Below are 20,530 nucleotides of genomic sequence, written 5' to 3'. Positions count from 1 at the left end.
ACATTTCTCCCAAAGATTTTAAAAAGTTGAGACACTGCATATATAACAAGAACATAAGACGTTGGTAAATGGTTAAGGCTGCATTGAGCCCTAAAGTAGGCTTTTTGACATTTATAGTTTTTATTTCACTCTTCAGCAAAGCACATGGTACAATACAACAGAAAGTAGTCTGCGAATCAGAATGAACAATCAGTCCTATGGTCCACAACAATAAGAATAATGAAAAATTCAATGCACATCATGAACAGTGTCCTCTTATACCTCTATTAGAACATTAGAGATCCAGTCACATGGAAACCATCAGTGCATAGCAAGGTCCCTGGAACACATTATTCCTAACCACATAGCACTAGTATGTAAGCGGGGGTCCGACCAATGCAGGCTTCAGCCAAAAGGGCATTTTGTAATCTGGGAATTAGGGATGATACCCAGAGAAATGGGCAATAAAAAAGGCAAGAGGGAGGAGGGTAAAAAAAAGGGAGGGGGTGGGGTAGGGGGAACAGGGATTGGTGCCTGCCAAGAAAGCCAAAGGTGTAGAATAGCTGATCGTTACTGGGATGAGCCTGTATGACCTGAGAAGATAGATACAAAGCATAGTCCCGCAAATATTGTCAGCTGAAATAGGCTCTTAAGAGGGCTAATTTGCATTGTCTCAGTAATAAAGCCAAAAAAACAAATGTGAAATATATTTATTCTCCTTCAAGACTCAACAGAATGTATTGGGGTGATTATATAACGCTGGCAGATGTGAGTTGAACCACAACCGTAATACCCCATTTATGTTAGTCATGACGGAATATTTTGTACCCTGAAAACTGTGAAATTACTATTTACGGTATACAGACTAACAGTGTCAGCTAATAAACTATAGAGATGACTTGCACAGTGAGCATGCATTGCTGTATTATACTGTATGTAGGTCTCATCACCCTGCCACTGGTTTCACTTGTCCAAACAGAACCTGTAGGGATCATTTCTTTGCTTTTAGCCCTTCCCTGCCTTCCCCTACTAATACTGTATATCCTCTAGAAGGACAAATCTTTTCTAATCTTTTTGCAAAAACAAGTGAATAATTTATTACTTCTACAAATTGACTCAAACTATTTGGAGTATAGACTAGACTACTTTTTTGTGAAGAAGGAGCCAAGTGACTCTTAAATAAGATATACTCTGCATAATATAGGAGGCATTTACTAAAATTGGTACACACAGAATCTGTTGCAGCTGTGCATAGAAACCAATCAGCTTCTAGGTTTTATTGGCAAAGCTTAAGGCTAGGTTCACACACATGTGAATTGGATGCGTTTTCACACATATGCGGATGCCTGTTCACATTTGTCCGATGCAGCCAGAGTGTGGATTTCATGTGAATAGAAAGAGAGTCCCGTCAGTTTTCTGAGCAGTGCCTCTGGGTCAGGTGCAAATTCAGGCCCATTGAATTCTATGGTTATGCTTCTGAATTGCACGTCATTCCGTTGTGAAAAGCATAAAATCTTGATCTGATACTGATGCAAACCTGACCTGATCCCGATCAAAAACTGAACTGAAACGCTGAAAAACTACTTTGTCGGTAAGCTTTGAAAACTGAGCTTTAATTCGCACCACACGTGTGTGTGAACCCAGCCTTAGTGAACAAGTAGAAGTTAGAAGCTGATTGGGTACTATGCACAACTGCACCAGATTCTGTGTGCACCAGGTTTAGTACATCTCCCCCAAAGTGTCACAAAAACAAAGCTGAGAGAATGTTCTTTTACCTTTCAAAAGACAAAGTGACACAGACAGACATTATTAATATCCTCATTACAGAACATTGTGTTAAAATACATATGTCACTTGGCCAACAATATGACAGTCTGAGGACTCTACCTAATTTTTATACAATCGTGGCACATTACATTGGCAAATCAACTATAATTTGCAGCAGTGATGCTTGGTTTTTTTTTTTTACTTGTTAATTGATTTACACATATAGTCAGCCTGAAAGACTTTGTGATTGGAGGTTGAACTTAATGCGTGCCTTTTTGTGGTCAAATAAATGTCCATTTTATGGCAATATACATGGAGAAATGGTGTCCTTAAAGTGATATTAAAGCGGAGGTCCACCCTAAAGTGGACCTTCCGCTCATCGGAACCCTCCCCCCCTCCGGTGCCACAATCGGCACCTTTCAGGGGGGAGGGGGGTGCAGTTACCTGGATAATCCAGGTAACTGCACCCACTTCCGGGATAGCTCTCTGCGGAAAGGGGCGTAACGTACGCCCCTTTCCGCAAGTGCCCGCCCCTTCCCGCAAGTGCCCCGCTGCCTGCTGGGAAACACACAGATCCCAGAGGCAGCGGGGAGCGTCCTTATTGCGCAGCGCGATTCGCGCATGCGCAGTAGGGAACCGGGAAATTAAGCCGAAAGGCTCCATTTCCTGATTCCCATACCCAAGATGGCGGCGGCAGGACCCGACAGGCGACCTAGAGATCGGCTTCGGGTGCCGACATCGCGGGCGCGCTGGGCGGGTAAGTGTCACTATTTTAAAAGTCAGCAGCTGCAGTATTTGTAGCTGCTGGCTTTTAAAAAAAAAAAAAACGCGGAGTCCCGGTGGACTCCCGCTTTAAAGTCTCTCTCTTTTTTTTTTTGTTTAAAAATAAACATGTCTGTGTAGTGGTTTTGCAGAGAGCAGGCCAGATCCTCCTCTTCTCGGGTCCCTCGCTGGCACTCCTGGCCCCTCCTTCCTGCCAAGTGTCCCCACAACAAGCAGCTTTCTATTGAGGCACCTGAGCCACTGCACTGTGTCTATTCTCTCTGTTCTGTCTCTATTCTCTATCCTCATTGGCTCACTGATTTTGACAGCAGTGGGAGCCAATGGTGCCCGCTGCTGTGTTTCAGCCATTTAGGGGGGAAAGTCCTGGGCAGCCGAGGCTCTTGTGCAACATCGCTGGATCAAGATGGGGCTCAGGTAAGTATTAGGGGTGCTGGGGAGGCTGCTGCACACTGAAGGTTTTTTATCTTAATGCATAGAATGCATTTAGAACCACTTTAATCATTGATATTAAGCATGCTTGCCGTTTTATATCCAACCTGATATGTTTAGCTATCCTCAAAATCCCTTCACCAACATAGGTAGTGCATATACTCCTAAAGGTAATCCTACCCAATTTCAGATTAAATGTGTGATTAAAAAATGGATATCAGAGGTTAAATTCAATTAGAATTGCATGTACATATAATTGGGAGATATAGGTGGCTGAAGTTATAGTCAAATATCAATTTCCCCTCTGCCGAGACACTTGCAGAACCCCCCTACTAGTCACTGATGCCACCTGTCAGATTAAACTCTACTTTACCTATTTAAGTGTGTACTTTTTTTTTTTTACTTTGTTTCTTTATTAGGATATTTTGTTTACAAAATAGATCAAAATTAGACAACCCCTGAGCCCCCCTCCCCCATTAATTGTGTGCTTAGTTTGAATGAATTGGGATTTGTGAAAACTACTAACCACCATGTTGTCGAAGGCTTGTCATACTAAACTCAAGGCTGATGAGAAAAGTTGAACCATGGTTCTATATTGCAGACAGCTGTGGGGTTGTTGTTCAAAGCAGAATGCAGAAGCTGGTGCCTGTATTGTGCTTTGCTTATCCAGTCTGATTCCTGACCAACAAGGTCAGCATTTATAAAAGAGGCCCCTTATTACACTTTAAGAGCCCATTCACACAGGGGCAACTCCTGATCCGACTTCAGGTCGCCCCTAGTCGCCTCAGGTCGCCTCAGGTCGGACAACATTTAAAAAGCAATGTAAGTGAATGAGAGCCGTCTTAATGCACACTACTGAAGTCGCTCCGACTTCAGAAAAGGTTCCTGTACTACTTCTATCCGACTTGTAGGCGACCGGTACCCATTGATTTCAATGGAGATCGCCTCCAAGTCGGATCTCCGTCTATACGGAGGCGACTTTGACAGAATTATCAGCTCTCAAGAGGGAACTCCACGGCAAATTTCTGAAAAAAATTTGGCGTGGGTTCCCCCTCCGAGAGCATACCAGGCCCTTAGGTCTGGTATGGATTCCAAGGGGAACCCCCTACGCCGATAAAACGGCGTGGGGGTCCCCCCCAGATCCACACCAGACCCTTATCCGAGCACGCTACCCGGCCGGCCAGGAAAGGGGGTGGGGACGAGCGGGCGGCCCCCCCCTCCTGAGCCGTACCAGGCGTGCGGCCCCCCCACCCCAAAGCACCTTGTCCCCATGTCGATGAGGACAAGGGCCTCTTCCCGACAACCCTGGCCCGGTCTTCTGTCGCCGCCGCCGCCTTCCGTTCTTCTTCTTCTTCTTCTTCTTCTTCTTCTTCTCCAGGAGATGTTGACACGACGCTCTCTCCGGCCACAATGCCAGGGACGCGCTCCGCTGCCACTTATATAGGGACAATGGGGCGGTGTCACATGGGTTGATGTCACATGGGTTGGTCACATGGGTTGATGTCACATGGTGACCCCGCCCCCTTACCATGTGACATCAACCCATGTGACACCGCCCCATTGTCCCTATATAAGTGGCAGCGGAGCGCGTCCCTGGCATTGTGGCCGGAGAGAGCGTCGTGTCAACATCTCCTGGAGAAGAAGAAGAAGAAGAAGAAGAACGGAAGGCGGCGGCGGCGGCGGCGACAGAAGACCGGGCCACCGCCTGCAAAAGAGCTATAAGAAGGCGCGGTGGCCCGGCAGAAGAACCGAAGAGGGGGACAAGACCCCCGAAGTCGGGAGAAGAGGCCGGCGGCGGGGAGGAAGAAAGCCGGACTCCTCCGATAGCAAAAGAGCTACAAGAAGATAGCGGAGGAGTCCGGCGAGAAGACCCCCGAAGACGGAAGACCCCCGGAGCTGTGCAATAAAATATTTTTTCCCTGTGTTGTGTTTTTTTTTTTGTACTTTTTTTCCACAGGTGAATGGGTAGGGGTACATTGTACCCCATACTCATTCACATAGGGTGGGGGGCCGGTATCCGGGGGCCCCCTTATTAAAGGGGGCTCCCGGATTCCGATAAGCCCCCCGCCCGCAGACCCCGACAACCAACGGCCAGGGCTGTCGGGAAGAGGCCCTTGTCCTCATCGACATGGGGACAAGGTGCTTTGGGGTGGGGGGGCCGCACGCCCCCCCTCCCCCAAGGCACCCCCCCATGTTGAGGGCACGCGGCCTGGTACGGCTCAGGAGGGGGGGGGCCGCCCGCTCGTCCCCACCCCCTTTCCTGGCCGGCCGGGTAGCGTGCTCGGATAAGGGTCTGGTGTGGATCTGGGGGGGACCCCCACGCCGTTTTTTCGGCGTAGGGGGTTCCCCTTGGAATCCATGCCAGGCCTAAGGGCCTGGTATGCTCTCGGAGGGGGAACCCACGCCAAATTTTTTTCAGAAATTTGCCGTGGAGTTCCCCCTTGAGCTCATTCTCTGCTTGGCCTCGGCAAAAGTCGCCTGGCCTGGGGCGACTTGTAAGTCGTCCCAAGTCGCGCTTGAAGTCATCACAAGTCGTTTTGAAGTCGTCCCAAGTCGCGCTGTGATCTTAACTCAAGTCGTGTCCAAGTTGCCTGACTCAAGTCGCCTACAAGTCGTGTTGCCCCTGTGTGAATGGGCTCTGAGGCTTGCTGTAGATGGTCAGAAATCTTCCCAAAAGCATTGAGCGGGGCAATATCCTACAACCTTTGTATGGTGTATATATAATCGCACAAATCTGCTGCAGTCCTTCCCTGATGGAGACAGCAGCCAGTTGTTACATGATTGATCTTTCCCTTATATAGAATAATATAATATAGAAGAATAAAGAATTGGAACCAACTTGCAGTGAGAAATTAAAACAACCATGGGGTAAAATCATTAACGTTACTGCATGTGATAATGTAGTCACGTGACTCATTTGCATAAATAATTGCATGCAGTAAATTAAGTCCAATTCATAAAAAAAAAAAAAGATGATTATGGTATTTACCACAAAATGAAAAATGTGCCTGTAAATATCGTTTAAAAGGCTCTTTAATCCAATTCATAAACGAACAAATGGACCAGAGAGTAAAAAAGCATGTGATATTTACCACCAGGGTTTGCAGGCAGTATCACAGGCGTTATTTGTCAAGTCTTTTGATAAATAGCTGGTAGCTAAGGAGTGGGATGGGAAGCCTTCTGCCATGTCCTTAACAACGGATGACTCGTCAGCTGTCAGCGGGTTTCCTGCTGACAGCTGAATGTAAAAAAAAAAATATATGCAGACAATCAAAAATTATGAAAAAAAAACAGTGCGGGTTCCCCCCAATGCATAACAAGCCCTTTGGGTCTGGTACGGATTTTAATGGGCAACCCACACCACAGACCCTTATCCAAGCATGCAGGTCAGGAAAGGGGGGGGGGGGGTGAGCGAGTAGGCCCCCTCCCTCCTGAACCATACCAGGCCACATGCCCTCAACATGGCGTGTTTTTTTTTATTATTTTTAATTGTCTGCATTTAATTTTTTTTTTTTTAAACCAGCTGACAGCTGAATCATCCGTTGTTAAAGTGGAGGTTCACACAAAAAGTGAACTTCCGCTTTTTGGAACCCTCTCCCCCCTCCGGTGTCACATTCGAGGGGGGAGGGTATCTGAGCACGTCCGGGAATAGACTCGCACTAGACTCACGCTCCTTCGTGTCACACCCCCCCCCCCCCGCGCTGTATTATGGGAAGCACACAGGTCACAGAACACCGTGGGGACCAGTGAGGACGCAGAACACGACTTGCGCATGCACAGCAGGGAATTGGGAAGTGAAGCAGCAATGCTTCACTTCCTGATTCCCTCACGAGGATGGTGGCGGAGGCAGCCAAGAGACGAGCGATTGCTCAGCTTCGGCTGCCGACATCACAGGCACCCTGGACAGGTGAGTGTCCATTTATTAAAAGTCAACAGCTGCAGTATTTGTAGCTGCTGGCTTTTAATATATTTTTTTTTTTGAGTGGACCCCCCCCCCGCTTTTAAGGACGTGGCGACCTGCTCCCAGGCTAGCTCTTTAGCAACCAGCTCAATGCGGTAAATTACCACATTAAATAATGCAGTATTTACCACTAAATCAAACAAGTACCGCATACGGTATTTAACACAAAATTCTTAGTGAATTGAACTTTCACAACTGATTCACTACATGCGTTATTTTACCACGTTTTATTTTCCGTTATTTAACTCTTAGTGAATTGACCCCCATTTTGTAACACGTTTGACTGACTGTATAAGGCACTTGTTTTCACCCTTTTCGGGTCCAGAGCAGGACTGATATTGCAATCGGTGTTCATAATGGAGAGCATGGCTGTTTTTATCTAGTTTCCTATGACTAACTTATCTAATATAGCTTCAACTGTATTTCAGCCACATAAACACGACAGACTAAATACAATACATTTTAAGATACAGCATGTGATGATTACAAATATATTTTAGGAGAAAAGATAATTGAGTGGGCTGGCACTGGACCCCTTCAATTCACCTATTTCCCCCTCTAGCTCATTTTATTGAAAGGGTTTTATTAGAAAAACAAGTAAAAGTGGTCCCCGGGTTACAAACAAGATCGGGTATGTAGGTTTGTTCTTAAGTTGAATCTGTTTGTAAGGCGGAAAGGGTACATTTTTTAATGTCAAAAAACGATTTTTAAGCTTTTTGGATAGCATAGGGAAGGGTTAACAGCCCTGCAACGTTTGTTTTGCTGTCTGCACCCCTGTTCAGAAGATTTCACCCAGGGCTCGAGTGCTGCGGGAACGCATGGGAACGGCGTTCCCGTACTATTTCCACAGCGGGAACGCCGTTCCCATTAGCTGTCTGAGCCGGGCTGAGGCAATGCAGCGCGTAGTCCGCGCCGCTCCTCAGCCGCCGAGTGACTGGTTGCTAGGCAGGGGCCGCTCCGCATCTAGCAACCGGTCACATGACTTCTGCCGTGCACGTGGGCACGCACTGGCACGAGACCGTCAGTCAGTGTGACACACGCTGCGCGCCTGCTTGGTTCCGGAGTTCCGGACTGTCCTCCCGCTCCCCTCTACCCAGTGCCTCCTGGGGCCACAGCCGCTGCACTTTTCGAGTTTACTTCTTTAGAACAGAAGGGAAGAGAATACCAGGAGGTCAGTCACTAGTGTGTAAGTAAGTTGCATTCTGCAATACCCTGCCAATACTCATCAATACTCTGCAATACCCTGCCAATACTCATCAATACTCTGCAATACCCTATCAGTATCAATACTCTGCAATACCCTGCCAATACTCTGCAATACCCTATCAATACTCTGCACTACCCTATCAATACTCTGCAATACCCCGCCAATACTCTGCAATACCCCGCCAATACTCTGCAATACCCCGCCAATACTCTGCAATACATACCCTGCCAATACTCTGCAATACCCTGCCAATACTCTGCAGTACCCTATCAATACTCTGCAATACTCTGTCAATACTCTGCAATACCCTGCCAATACATACCCTGCCAATACTCTGCAATACCCTGCCAATACTCTTCAATACTCTGCCAATACTCATCAATATCCTGCCAATACTCTGCAATACATACCCTGCCAATACTCTGCAACACCCTGCCAATACTCTGCAATACCCTATCAATACTCTGCAATACTGTGCCAATACTCTGCAATACTCTGCAATACCCTGCCAATACTCTGCAATACTCTGCCAATACTCTGCCAATACTCTGCAATACATACCCTGCCAATACTCTGCAATACCCTGCCAATACTCTTCAATACTCTGCCAATACTCTGCCAATACCCTGCCAATACTCTGCAATACCCTGCCAATACTCTGCAATACCCCATCAATACTCTGCAATACTGTGCCAATACTCTGCAATACCCTGCCAATACTCTGCCAATACACACCCTGCCAATACTCTGCAATACCCTGTCAATACTCTGCCAATACTCTGCCAATACTCTGCAATACCCTGCCAATACTCTGCCAATACACACCCTGCAATACCCTATCAATACTCTTCAATATTCTGCCAATACTCTTCAATATCCTGCCAATACTCTGCAATACTCTGCAATACATACCCTGCCAATACTCTGCAACACCCTCCCAATACTCTGCCAATAAATACCCTGCCAATACTCTGCAATACCCTGTCAATACTCTGCCAATACTCTGCCAATACTCTGCCAATACTCTGCAATACATACCCTGCCAATACTCTGCAATACCCTGCCAATACTCTTCAATACTCTGCCAATACTCTTCAATACTCTGCCAATACTCTGCCAATACTCTTCAATACTCTGCCAATACTCTTCAATACTCTTCAATACTCTGCCAATACTCTTCAATACTCTGCCAATACTCTTCAATACCCTGCCAATACTCTGCAATACCCCATCAATACTCTGCAATACTGTGCCAATACTCTGCAATACCCTGCCAATACTCTGCCAATACACACCCTGCAATACCCTATCAATACTCTTCAATATCCTGCCAATACTCTTCAATATCCTGCCAATACTCTGCAATACTCTGCAATACATACCCTGCCAATACTCTGCAACACCCTGCCAATACTCTGCAATACCCTATCAATACTCTGCAATACTGTGCCAATACTCTGCAATACTCTGCCAATACTCTGCAATACCCTGCCAATACTCTGCAATACCCTGCCAATACTCTGCCAATAAATACCCTGCCAATACTCTGCAATACCCTGTCAATACTCTGCAATACCCTGCCAATACTCTTCAATACTCTTCAATACTCTGCCAATACTCTTCAATACTCTGCCAATACTCTTCAATACTCTGCCAATACTCTTCAATACTCTTCAATACTCTTCAATACTCTTCAATACTCTGCCAATACTCTTCAATACTCTTCAATACTCTGCCAATACTCTTCAATACTCTGCCAATACTCTTCAATACCCTGCCAAGTGTTGTGCATGTGAGCGTATAATTCTTTATTTTTTTTTGGTGGGGGAGTGGATCTTTGGTGGGAGTTCCCACACTTTTTTCCCCAGGACTTGACCCCTGATTTCACCTCACTTTCTGTTCCAATGACAATTGGATTGTGAACATTGTGGGTTGTCTCCCTTCATTTGTAAGTAGGAGTTGTTTGTAAGTCGGATGTTTGTAACTAGGGGACTGCCTGTACCTAAAAAATTTCACCTTTGAACTCTTTAGAACAGGGTTAGGCAACCTCTCGAGCACGGTTTGCCGAAAGATGTTTTCAAAGTGTGCCGATTTTATAACAAAAAAAATGTCAACTTCACACTGTCAATCACAAAATAATTTTTTTTTAAAGTAAATGCTGTAAACTACTTTAGTAGTGAGAAATGAACATCCTGCACTCACGCCTCAGATCAGCCCCAATTCCTGCAACTCCACACCTCAGATCACTGTCCCTCCTGCAAATGTGTTTCACCACTATACCCCCTGCACATCTGCCCCACCACTGTGTACCCCCATGCACATCTGCCCCACCACTGTACCCCCATGCACATCTGCCCCACCACTGTGCCCCCCCTCTCATCTGCCCCACCACCCAGCTCTTCTATACCACCCTGCTCATCTGTCCCACCACTGTACCACTCTGCTCTTCTGTCCCACCACTTTAACCCCCTGCACATCTGCCCCACCACTGCAACCCCCTGCACATCTGCCCTACCATTGTAACCTCCTGCACATCTGCCCCACCACTGTAACCCCCTGCTCTTCTGTTCCACCCTGCTCTTTTGTCCCACCACTGTAACCCCCTGCTCCTCTGCCCCACTGCTGTACCTCCCTGCACATCTGCTCCACCGCCATACCACCATGTTCTTCTGTCTCACCGCTGAACCATCTTCTCATCTGTCCTAACACTGAATTTATTTGCTCATCTGCCTCCTCACTGTAACCCCCTCTCTCACCTGCCTCACCACTGTACCTCATGTACATCTGTACCCCCTGTTCTTCTGCCCCAACACTGTAACCCCCTGCTCATGTATTCCACCGATGTACCTCCTTTCTCCTTTGCACATCTGCCCTGCATCTCTGCCCCACCGCTGTAACCCCCTGCTCATCTGTCCCACCAAGGTACCTCCTTTTACCTATGCCCAAACACTGAACCCCCTGCTCATCTTTACAACTACTGTAATCCCCTTCTCATCTGGCCCAACACTGAATCCCCCCCCCCACCGCATCTGTCCCACCACTCTAACCTCCTGCTCATCTGCCCCATGGCTGTACCCCCCTGCTTTTCTGTCCCACCGCTGAAGCCCCTTCTCATTCCTCCCACCACCGTACCTCCTGCACATCTGCCCCACCACTGTAACCCCCCTGCTCACCTGCCCCATCAATGTACCCCTTTTTTCATCTGCCCCACCACTGTACCTCCCTGCACATCTGCTCCACCGCTGTATCCCCATGCTCTTCTGTCTCACTACTGAATCACCTTCTCATCTATCCTAACACTGAACCCATCTGCCCCACCACTGAACCCCCTTTCTCATCTGGCCCAACACTGAATCCCCTTTCTCATCTGGCCCAACACTGAACCCCCCCTGCTCATCTGGCCCAACACTGAACCCCCCCGCTCATCTGGCCCAACACTGAACCCCCCCGCTCATCTGGCCCAACACTGAACCCCCTGCTCATCTGGCCCAACACTGAACCCCCCTGCTCATCTGGCCCAACACTGAACCCCCCTGCTCATCTGGCCCAACACTGAACCCCCCCGCTCATCTGGCCCAACACTGAACCCCCCCGCTCATCTGGCCCAACACTGAACCCCCCCGCTCATCTGGCCCAACACTGAACCCCCCCGCTCATCTGGCCCAACACTGAACCCCCCTGCTCATCTGGCCAACACTGAACCCCCCTGCTCTTCTGGCCAACACTGAACCCCCCTGCTCTTCTGGCCAACACTGAACCCCCCTGCTCATCTGGCCAACACTGAACCCCCCTGCTCATCTGGCCCAACACTGAACCCCCCTGCTCATCTGGCCCAAAACTGAACCCCCCTGCTCATCTGTCCCACCTCCAAACCCCTCCTGCTCATTTTCCTCACAGCTGTACCCTCCTGCTCATCTGCTCCACTGCTGTACCCTCTTCTCATCTGTGATATGCGTGATATGCAGAGTGGTGAACCGTGAAAGGAAGCAGAGATGAGACACATCTACCTGCCCTGGCACACTTATCCTGCTGATCCCAACTCTCGCATCCAGCCCACGTGCTTGTATGGGATGTATGTGATGTCACATACAAGCATCTGTAATGGATGCGCAACGATGAGCTCAGGTCTGGGGCATTTTGTGAAAGCAGCGGGCCTGTGTGCAGGATCATAAGTTGGGTTCCTGCAGCAGAGAAAAAGTGCAGCACTCTGCGCCACAGGAAACATTGGGTGTGATTTTCATTGCACTGAATACTGGCTGTGGCTTAAAGGGACACAGAGTGCCGGGGTTCAGTTGTAAGTGACACAAAGGTTCAGGAATAATTTCAACAAAGTTCCCAGAAGCTCAACAGTAATTGCACAAACTGTCACCGGATTGTGGTTCTCAATCACTGTGAAATACCTTCTTTCTGAGATTTGGTAGCGGCAACCAAGCGGGTCATCTTCCTCCAGATGGTGGACAGGGCAAGTAGGACTGTGGTTGGCTTTAGCAGTGGCCAATGGCAGTCCTCCTCCTCCTGGAAATAGGGACCACCCCCCCCCCCCCCCAACAGTACTGCACCAATCTCTTCCCCATCACAAAAGCTGACGATCGCAGCTACAACAAGGTTAGAGAACCAAACAATGTTTCCCATCTTTTACAATGTGTGGGGGTGCACTCAATGCCTCCCCCTCAGTGCAGGTGCGGTGTGGGGAATTCTGAGATTGGAATACATTAGTGTCTCACTGACACTTCCCTGTAATGCTCTGCTGATGGGGAGGGAGACGAGAGCCAGCAAAAGAGGCTTTGTGTGCCAAGGGTTGCCTACCCCTGCTTTAGTACATACCAAAATGACAGCACAAGTGCTGAAGCTTTATTCACGAAATGTTTGACAGTAATACACAATGAGCTGAGATGGTCTATTCGAGCAAGACTGAGCAAGCAGAAGAAAAACGGGATCAGTCACATTCTGCTTTTTTAATAGTGAACTTCTTGAGCCGTGTCTGTATCTATGAACAGATCTTGTTACAACAACTATTATATTGATGGCACATCTTTGTAAATATTACAATAGTGCTGCTGTTTGTTTTATTATAGATCAGATTTGTTTCACCTATTATAGTTTGATCAAGGTTGTGGCATTGGAGTTGATTTCCTAAAGACAAATAGACAGTGAACTTAGTACATGAGGTGAAGCTTCACTTTGCAGAGAATACCCAATAACATGCAAGGAAAAAATAAATAAATGCTTGCACATGACTGGATAATGGAAGTTAGAAGAATTTCCCCTCATTTACTAAAGCTGGCCATAGACGGTTCGAATTTTGGCTGGTTCAGCGTGTATGGGCAGGTGGCTTGTACCCAAGTTGATCAATCAATCTAATGTATGTGTACAACCAGCCTGTCAGATGTTTTATACAATTATTGCCAGTGGCTATAGCTGCTAGAAATAATCACTGTGTGTTCTTCCGGTCCAGAATGACTCCCCCTGCTGGGAGAACACTCTGCAGGGAGGTCCTGTGACCCATAGTTGCAGGAAAGAACATCACTCCATCTATGGAGTGCAACTTCACTTGCAAAGCACAAAGTCTATTTGCCTTTAGTAAATCATCCCCATTGTCTGTCTGCAAATTAACCATGCAAGTATATAAACCTTTCTCTAATATCGTAGATTAGATTGTGAAATGCAGAAAATTTATTTCAAAATTCTTATTGTCAGTTCAGCTTCAACTAGAACACATATTACATTGCTGTTGATTTGTACTAGCGGTAAGGCGTTCTTATGAAAATAGAAAAATATGAATTGAAGGTATATCAATTGTTTGAGACTGCCCCCCCTTGGGATGTTTTATAAATTGGTGATTGCAACTTGTTTTTAATTGTATACAAAATGGCCTCACAACAAGGAAAAAAAACAATCAGAAATATATAGTAAGCACCATCATCCAGATTTATATGGAACAAAAATTGGAAACTCTGGTCCCCCACCGGAGAAACCAAAGAGAAGAGCTAGCGGACTATTACGGTTCAGGTAACAGTATATAGATACAATTAAGGGACAAATTGATAAAAACATATAACAATTTATTTAAGTATAAAATTACAAAGTTGATACAAGCAAGCAAAACGGGTACGAGGAGTGATGTATTTCGACTAGTTTCGCTTAATAGCTTCTTCTGGAAATACAGATGTCTAAAAAATATACATAACAAAAAATCCGCTAAATCTTCTCTTTGGTTTCTCCGGTGGGGGACCAGACTGGTGCAATGCGGGAACCACAGTGATTCCTGTGTGGGTTCCCACATCGCATCTAAATCGCAGGCAGGTCACACTGCTCTCTGTGAACCACTACAGGTGTCAATATAAAGTTAATGACACCCCCAAATTGGTTTGCAGAATGCAGTGCGATCTTATTCCAATATGGACCAAAAAAAGGTTCCTGCACCATTTTGGTGCGAATGCGATGCAATTTCAGCCATACAAATGACATGACTGAATTCACATCGCACAGACATCCCATGTGATGTGCAAAGGAATGCGATTGCGCACCACATTCCTGTGCACATCACATGCAATGTCTGTAATGTAATGATGTCTGTGTGAACCCAGCCTAAATGTATGTATTAGATTTTGGATTTTACATATTGCTTGCTTTTTCTCAGGGTACTTTGCACCTCAAGCACTTACTACTCAGAGTTAAAGGGTTTATAAACCCTCCTTTAAAAAATAAAAATAAAATAACAAACATGTCTTACCTCCACCGTGCAGTTAGTTTTGCACAGAGCGGCCCTGATCGCCCTCTTCTGGGGTCCCCCGGTGGCGCTGGTAGCTCCTCCCCACAACAGGCGTCCACGTTGGAGAAGTGCTCTCCTTGGTGGACACCCATGCAGGCACGCTCCTGAGTCCTGTTTCTGTGTGTATTCACACGGAATGGGTCTTGGCCCCGCTCCCCAGCGCCCTTGTCATTGTATTTGATTGACTGCAGCAGAAGCCAATGGCTGCGCTGCTATCAATCTATCCAATCAAGAGTTGAGACAACAAGCAGAGAGGAAGATCGCGTCTCCGCCGAGGGAACGAACTTGATCAGGTGAGTAAAATGGGGGGCTGGACAGTGTCAGAAGTTTTTTCACATGAGGGTTTACAACCCCTTTAAGGATACAAAATAGAGTACCACCCTCCTCAGGCTCTTAAAGTATAACTAAAGGCAAAGTTTTTTTTTCAGATTTGGATAGAGTGGAGAGGGATTAGAACGCCTGACAGGTTTTATTGCTGTCTGTACCCCCATTAAGGAGACTCGTCCTCTCTATTTGTCCTGTTTACCATTATCATTGAAAGTGAAAGAAAATCCCAAATATTGGGTTGTGCTCAGAAAAGTAACAGGGAGGAAATCTTCAAATGGGGACACTAGTTCTGATCACCTGGAGAACCCCCAAGGGATTCCCCTAAACACTTGAAGACCAAGCCTATTTCTGACACTTGTTGCTTACACATTAAAATCAGTATTTTTTGCTAGAAAATTACTTAGAACCCCCAAACATATTATATATATAGTTTTTGTTAGCAGAGACCCTAGAGAATAAAATGACGGTTGTCGCAATATTTTATGTCACAGTGTATTTGCGTAGTGGTCTTTCAAACACAATTTTTGGGGAAAAATACACTTCAATGAAGTGTCACCCCAAGTTACCCCAAATTTTTTGTATACTGTGAAAGATGATGTTAAAATTGCCCACACTCGTGGAATGGCAACAAGCTACAGTACTTGAAAATCTCCATAGGTGATGCTTTAAAAATATTTAATGGTCACCTCTTTAGAGTTAGAGGAGGTCTTGCACTAGAATTATTGCTCTTGCTCTAATGATCGCGGCAGTACCTCATATGTGTGGTTGAACACTGGCCTTACGTATGCGTCTACTTTGGCGCGCGAGAACAGAGGGATGGGGTGCTTTAAAAATGTTTTTTTTTTCTTATTTCTTTTTCCTTTTTTTTTTTTTTTTTTACTTTTACACTGTCCCTTTAAAAAAAAAAAAAAAATGATCACTTTTATTGCTTTCACAAGGAATATAAACATTTTTTTTTTTTTTTATCCTTTTTTTTTTTTTTATCCTTGCAATCTCAGTCCAATACTTTATCCTTGCGGAGTATAATCAACTCACTGTTCATGTCTCCGCTAAATCCTTTTGACATCATTGTGGCAAAGTTTTTCTTTTACCTTTCCTTTATCTTTCTCATTTAATAAACAATTATACATTTATTCACATATAAGTACACTACTGACAATTACTTACACTCCCTAAATTTCTTTTACCCCCCCTCCCCCCCCCCCCAAAAAAAAAAAAAAACCCCTGTCCTCTCCCTCTCTGTCCCCTTAACCCTCAAACATTTCGCGACAGTCCTCCCTCTCCAACAATGCCAGCCAGTATTGCCACTCCCCATGATCTTTTTCCTCTGTGTTTTGTAGTTTATGTAATGATTCCTCCATTTTCCTCGTTTGTTCTACCCTCTGAACCCATTTCGTAATTCTTGGGATTTGTTTAGATTTCCAATAACGAGGAATCAATATCTTGGCGGCATTGAGGAGGTGTGGGACTATCGTATTCCTATATTGTATTACTCCTAGTTCGGTGTCGTGAAAGAGACATGTCCAGGGGTTTTTCTTTAATTTCTTTTGTGCCACCAGGTTTATAATTTCTACAATTTTGTCCCAGAACGGGGATATTTTGGGGCAACTCCACCATATATGTGAGAGGGAGCCCTCTTCCGAACACTCCCTCCAACACAATGCCTGCCGTGCCCCTGTAAACCTCTGCATGCTTTTAGGAGTCATATACCATCTTGATAGTAATTTATACGACATCTCTATCATACGGACTTCTCTTGTTAATGTGTGGGTGAGCTTACATATTTTTATCCTATGTTCATCATTCCTTAGTGCCCATAAATCTTCTTCCCATTTCCCTATAAATCTCGGAAATTCTAAGTCATTTTCTTGTCTTAATATTTTATAAATTTTTTATACTTTTCGAACCAAACACTTATTGTCCTTCAGTAAATTCTCCAAAGGTCTCAAAGACTCTAATCCCCGCAGTGGGCCTGGTAAACTCTGTGCAAAATGTGTGATTTGAGTGTACCTCCATTTATCCAATGGTTTTTGTCCCCACTCTTGTATGAGTTCCATATACGTGTACAACCTATTTCCTTTAATAATTTCTCCTAATTTTATTTCCTCTTTACTTGCCCATCTACTAAAATATAAACGTTCCTCTTTCCCTGGTAAAAAATAATCTGTGTCCAAAAGTGACATTAACGGTGAATTGTGAGTCCATTTATGCGCCCTATTAATACTATCCCATACTCTTAATGTGTGTCTCGTTAAATTACTCGTGTTTTCTCCTAAATTCCACTGATCAGATGGTATCCATACCATTTTTTCTAGCGGGACTCCACTCAGTCTCATTTCCAAGTTTACCCAACCCTTTTCCTTCTGGTTATATATCCAATCTACAACTCTAGCTACTATTATTGCCTCGTAATATTTCTTAGCATCTGGTAATGCTACTCCCCCCTTGCCTTTTCCCTTTACTAAGACTTTATATGATATACGCGCTCGTTTCAGGGGCCATACAAAAGTCATCATTAACGTTTTTAATTTCCTAAAGAAACACATTGGGATCGGAACAGGAATCATTTGAAATGTATAATTTATAATAGGGAGGATAATCATTTTTATTACATTTACTCTACCCATCCAGGATACTGCTTTATACCTCATGTTATTCATAATTTTTTTAATTTTATTTAGGAGCGGGATGTAATTTGCCTCATAGAGACCTTGTCTCTGTGGGGTCAATTTTATCCCTAGATACTTCAACTCCCCCTTACACCATCTAAATGGTGAACTTGATGCTAGGGCTATGGCAACAAGCTACAGTACTTGAAAATCTCCATAGGTGATGCTTTAAAAATATTTAATGGTCACCTCTTTAGAGTTAGAGGAGGTCTTGCACTAGAATTATTGCTCTTGCTCTAATGATCGCGGCAGTACCTAATATGTGTGGTTGAACACTGGCCTTACGTATGCGTCTACTTTGGCGCGCGAGAACAGAGGGATGGGGTGCTTTAAAAATGTTTTTTTTTTTTCTTATTTCTTTTTCCTTTTTTTTTTTTTTTTTTTACACTGTCCCTTTAAAAAAAAAAAAAAGATCACTTTTATTGCTTTCACAAGGAATATAAACATCCCTTGTGACAGTAATAGGTTGTGACAGGTACTCTTTATGGAGAGAGAGAGAAAGCCCCCAAACCTTTCCTCTGCACTTAAAAGTATTAAAAGTATTCAAAACGCCAAGATTGCCATTTTTGAATACTGAGGATTTTTTAAAACTGGTGCCATTGGCTGCCGAGTAAACTGGAAGTGACGTCGCTTCCGGGTTACTACATCGGAGACCCTATCAAAACCGATTCTAGCTTTGTTTGGTTCTCCGGCCAGCCGGCGTACATGCCATGACATACAGGTACGCGATTTTGTAGCAAGTGGTTAATTTACAGGGATTTCCTCTTACTACTTGTTTGCCTATGGGACTGGAATTTAAGACAAATCTCCACAATGGGACACAGATGGGGGAAAAAAAAAATATCTGACGGATTTAACCCTCCCTTACTTTATTCAAAATGTGAAAAAAAAGTTTTGCCTATAGTTCTACTTTAAGCTGTTGACAACTATAGTAGTCACAAAAGGTGTTGTTCTGGTATAACAAGGTTGTGGCTTTCTAGGGTTTTTCAAACCAGGTTCAGTGCCAGTAAACTAGAAACTTCAATAATACAGCTTAATCACCTTCGTAGTTATGATGGATTTGGATTCTTGGTTTAAAATCCATGCTGCCAATCTCATCATATCCCTTTTTCTTTTCAGTACCCTACCTTCTTTCCCTCTTCTGTGATATACATCTCTGAAGTCTATTAACTTGGCACCCAAAGCAGCTAAGCTTGCCTTCTTTACTCAAAACAGTTTCAGGTTTTACTGGTCCTTACCTGGCTTGCCATGTTATGGCAATGTACAGCTTATATGAGCTGTGTTGTTTTTTTCATTTTTTTACAATGGAAAAGCTGCATTAAGAGTCCATTCACACAGGAGCAACTTTGGATCCGACTTGAAGTCGTCCTAAGTTGCCTCAAGTCGCGCAACATGATAAAATCAATGTAAGTGAATGAGAGCCGTACACTACTGAAGTCGCTCCGACTTCAGAAAAGGTTCCTGTACTACTTCAGTCCGACTTCTAGGCAACTTGTACCCATTGATTTCAATGGAAGTTGCCTCCAAGTCTGATCCCCTGTCTTAACTGAAGCAACTTTCCAGGAAGTAAAAATAGTTTTATAGGCAAACCCCTCCCTCCCACAGAGCTGATTATTATGTGATTGGCTACTGGTAAAGTCTCCTCTCCTGGAAGCAACTTCAAGTTGCCTTGTAAGTTGCCTCAAGTTTTTAATACTCAAGTCGTGTCCAAGTTGCCTCCCAAAGTCACGCTCAAAGTCGTGTTGCCCCTGTGTGACGTTCTTCAACTACTGCCTTATTGTTTATTCTCTCCTCCTATTTTACAGAAACTGCCACCAAATATAAACTGTTGAGCTTTTTAACAACTTACCAGTACAAAAAGCAGAAACTTTGTCCAAATCTATTACCAGATGTAGTTATTGAACAGCACGTTACCTAATGTACAGCATAGAGAAGGTGAAGCCAGGCTACCAATCGTGACCCACAGGTCAAAGACACATTATTTTATTGTGACAATCACAGTTCGTAATGGAGATAACATGGAGTTAGCTATCGAGATTAAGAAAAGTACTTAGTTACTGCCTTTTGAAATAAACTACAATTTTGCAAATAACAGTGTTATATAGCCTGCTCTTGTTGCATGTTTTAAATAAAGGCGTGCATTTGAAAAAGATAACAAAGAAGTTGCAATGGAAATCCTTTCTTTAACACCCGTAGTGATAACATAACATATATTTAGTCATTGTTTTCAATAAGTGCTTATATATTGTGAGTAGTCGCAATAAATGCATTAAGTAGCACTGCAAATCAAGGAGCAGAACTGATGTATGTAGTAAGCAAATATGGCTCCCCCATATACAATTACAAATGATACACAGGCACATGGTTTTTAAAACATTATTATATTACAGTATTAATCCCAAAAAACTAAAAATGTATTCTATTGCAGCTTATATTTAGTTGATCTTTTACGTGTATCTAAGAAAAAAAAAAATCTCCTTCAAATTTGCCACCCCAACATTGGGCCTATAGGCCTGTTTCAGACAGATTTTAGCTTGTATAGGAGCAGTGCTGGTACTTTAAAAGCTTCAACAAAGCTTGCTGTTCTCACTGCTCTCATTACAATGCCTTGAAAAAGTATTCATAACTTTTGAAAT

At 44.5% G+C, this 20,530-nt stretch overlaps 1 protein-coding gene across 1 annotated transcript in view; it reads left to right on the top strand.

Moving 5' to 3' along the window:
• CAPN1 (calpain 1) overlaps positions 1 to 20,530 on the top strand; it is a 129,061-nt gene that overhangs the window by 18,075 nt on the left and 90,456 nt on the right. The gene's annotated exons all lie outside the window — the stretch shown is intronic.

Source organism: Lithobates pipiens, unplaced genomic scaffold, assembly GCF_037356315.1.
Source record: "Lithobates pipiens isolate NorthernLeopardFrog02 unplaced genomic scaffold, aLitPip1_a1.2 Scaffold_10, whole genome shotgun sequence".
Taxonomy (NCBI): Eukaryota; Metazoa; Chordata; class Amphibia; order Anura; family Ranidae; genus Lithobates; species Lithobates pipiens.
Note: the sequence above shows the minus strand (reverse complement) of the source record. Positions and strands in the feature narration are given on the sequence as shown.